Consider the following 3,676-nt stretch of genomic DNA (forward strand, 5'->3'; position numbering starts at 1 on the left):
TTATAATTAAGCGGAGTTGGTTGCACGCCTAAAGATAGGGTGACAAGATTTTGTCAGATTAGGGTGAAACCTAATAAGGGGATCCATAGATCGAGTTAATGCAACCCTAGGGCGTTAATTAGAAAGAGATTTCAATTATTCAAACTAGGGTTAGACGTTGTTAGTCTTGAGAGAGATAATAATATAACTTAGGGATCTCTACGGAACAAGTTGAATGAATAAATTGTCCGATTCAGAGTCAAATAACAAGTGAAGTCTAGGTGGATTTTTCCTTAGGTATTGTCTTAATCAATCGAGTTTTCCAAAAAGTATTTTCCCCAAATTTTTTTCTGTGATTTCTTAGTTTAATTAATTAGTTAGATAAACAAAAACCCTTTTATTTTTTAGGCTAGATAATAAAAAGAAAGTTGATACTAGTACTTTTAGTTCCTTTGGGTTCGATAATCCAGTCTTGTTAAAGCTATACTACTGTTCAATAGGTACACTTGCCTTCATTGTGATAATAGTTAGTTTCAAGAACAATTCATTATAAATATTTAAAACCTGTCACGAATATCACGTATCAAGTTTTTGGCGCCGTTGCCGGGGAACTAAGATATTAGGAACACTCGATTTTTATTACAGCCATTTACTTTTACTGCAATTTAAATTTTATTCTAATTTTTATTACTAATTCTTCTTTTTCCCTTTTTCTGGCAAGTTCTTATAGTTTATGACTAGAAGAAACCCGTTAGGACCATTACTTTTTGACAGTGAGATCGATCACACAATTTGCAGAAACCAAAGAGAAATAAGGCGAAGCTTAAGATACACAGAGAATGAGCAAGAGGACGATATTCAAACCACAACGAAGGAGATGGCTGAAAATCAGGAAAACCTGATACCTCCTGCGATTGCTGTTAATCCAGTAAATCAGAATCCTGCTCCGCGCACTATGTATGATTATGCTAAACCTTCTTTAACAAGAACTAAATCAAGCATAGTTAGACTTGCTGTAGCTGCAAATACTTTTGAACTGAAACCTAACATAATTCAAATGATACAACAATTTGTTCAGTTTGATGGTTTGCAAGACGAAGATCCCAACCCGCACTTAGTAAACTTTTTAGAACTATGTGATACATTTAAAATTAATGGCATTTTTTATGACGCCATCCACCTTCAGTTATTCCCTTTTTCTTTGAGAAACAAAGCTAAATAGTGGTTGAATTCGTTACCATGGCGGTCAATCACTACTTGGGAACTAATGACAAAAAAGTTTTTACTAAAATATTTTTCGCTGGCTAAAACGGCTAAATTACGTAATGATATCTCTTCTTTTGTGCAGATGGATTTAGAAACACTCTACGATGCATGGGAGAGATATAAGGACCTTTTACGAAGATGCCCTCATCATGGGTTACCACTCTGGCTACAGGTTCAAACTTTTCATAATAGCCTGAATCCTTCAACTGGACAAATGGTTGATGCAGCTGCTGGCGGAACCATCAATAATAAAACACCTAAAGATGCCTATGAATTTATAGAGGAGATGTTACTGAATAACTATCAGTGGCAAGTCATGAGGAAAAAACCAACAAAAATAGCCGGTGTTTATAATGTCGATTCGATCACCATGCTTTCTAATCAGGTAAAACTCTTGAATAAGAAAATTGATGGTTTTCTTAGTTCTTCACAGGTTCTCCCAGTAATGCAGTGTGAAGCAACTGGAAGTGGATCGAGCAATTCAAAATACCTACCTTATGGCCATAACATGGAGAACTAGTAGATAAATTACATGGGTAATAATCCTCGATCCCAAAACAATCCTTATAGCAATACTTACAATGCAGGTTGGAGGAATCACCCAACAAACTAAAAGATCCAGAGAGTTTTACGATTCCTTGTTTAATTGGTAGTTTAGATGTTAATAATGCATTGGTTGATCTAGGGGCAAGTATCAATGTTATGGCTTACAAATTGTTTAAGCAACTAGGTCTAGGGAAACCCAAACAAACTAGGATGATCATTCAATTAGCAGATAAAACTGTCAGATTTCCTAGGGGTATCATTGAAGACGTACTCGTTAAAATTGACAAATTTATATTCCCATTTGATTGTGTTGTTTTAGACATAGAAGAGGACAATAATGCTCCTTTAATTTTGGGAAGGCTCTTTTTAGCAACTGCTAGAACAATTATTGACGTTGGCATAGGTGAGCTCGCAACCCGAACAACGCATCGAAAATTGAAGGTGATTGTACAAATTGTTCTACTAAGACTGATCATATGGTGCAACCTATTTTGCAGGAAATAAGTTCGAAGGACACACATGAGCCATGTTTAATCCACAACAAAGGATCTACACATGAAGAACGAATGTTACAAATCGAGGAGTTAGATGAATGGCTGACATTTAAACTGAGAAAACACGATAAACCAAAACTACGTCAGAACGAGCTCAATGCCTCACCAAATCAACTTAAAGTTGGAGATAAAGTTTCATTAGATGCCGCAGATCCTCACATTGACGCTGCCAAATCGAATGAAGAAATTCCTCTTACGATACTTAGCATTTTCGCATTTGGTACAGTCAAGGTAAGTCATCCCAAATTCGGCACCTTTAAGGTAAACAATACCCACCTAAAACCTTATTTTGATGGGATTCTTAGTACGAATGAGGAGTATAAACTCCTTGAACCACCATGACCAATCACCAGAGAGGTAAGTTGAGCTTAGACTATAAATAAACGCTTCTCGGGAGGCAACCCGAGCACTAACAATATTAATTTCTTTAAATTTTAGTTTTAACATCTAACATACTAACCGACTCATGGAACGCAGGCTTTTTAAAGCACACATGGCCAGGCACACAGGCGTACCTTAGGCCGTGTGAAAACAAGGTAAAATTTTCCCTAACCGGGATGCGATAAGTCGCCACGGTCGTGCGTTAGGACAGTGGGCAAGTCTGCCAAAACAAAACGGGCGTGCGACACGCCCACGTCGTAGAACCGTGGTTGAACATGAGGAAATAGCACGGGCATTTGCCACGCCCATGCCTAGAACCTGTGGTCGAACCTGTTAGATTAACATGGGCGTGGGCCTACATACATGGGCATGGGAGAAGCGAACAGAGATCGACACGACCGTGCAACATGGCTGTGTACACCAATGCTCTTAATTTCAAAAGCTACGAAACACACGGGCGTGCCCCAATTTCTCTGTAAACACCTATTATTTATTTTATTTTATTTTATTTTTATCTCTATATTTTGAAATTATTTTTTTATTTCCTTTTAATACTATTTTATCCTGAGTTTTTACAATTTTTATTCTTCAGCTATTTCATTACGAGTAATTAGGCTTCAGTATACCTCTTTAAGAGTTCCTGATTTTATCACAGTCAGAAAGAGCTCCAAAGCTCATCCTCGCATAAGAACTAAAAACTCCACCGAGAAAGGTTCTCCACGACTGCCATGTCCTGCTCGACCACGACCATAGCTACCACTAGATATAATGTTCTTTTGGTGCAGGACTTATGGACTAATGAACCTCTAACACCACCGGAGCATCCTCCTCCACTCTCACACCGATTATTCTCCAAAACTCCAGTTCAAAGAATTCATTCATCATTCAGGAAGTTTCACTTCTCTCCCTATCTTATGATTATAAATCTATCTTTTTCAATATATCTACCT

General features: G+C 37.4%; 1 non-coding gene across 1 annotated transcript; it reads right to left on the bottom strand.

Moving 5' to 3' along the window:
* Positions 1 to 1,294: 1,294 nt before the first annotated feature.
* On the bottom strand, positions 1,295 to 1,401 carry LOC121205719 (small nucleolar RNA R71). The gene has a single exon (XR_005900794.1). It is a non-coding gene; the product is annotated as a small nucleolar RNA R71 (small nucleolar RNA).
* Positions 1,402 to 3,676: the final 2,275 nt, after the last annotated feature.

This window comes from Gossypium hirsutum, chromosome A08 (assembly GCF_007990345.1).
Source record: "Gossypium hirsutum isolate 1008001.06 chromosome A08, Gossypium_hirsutum_v2.1, whole genome shotgun sequence".
NCBI classification, from domain to species: Eukaryota; Viridiplantae; Streptophyta; class Magnoliopsida; order Malvales; family Malvaceae; genus Gossypium; species Gossypium hirsutum.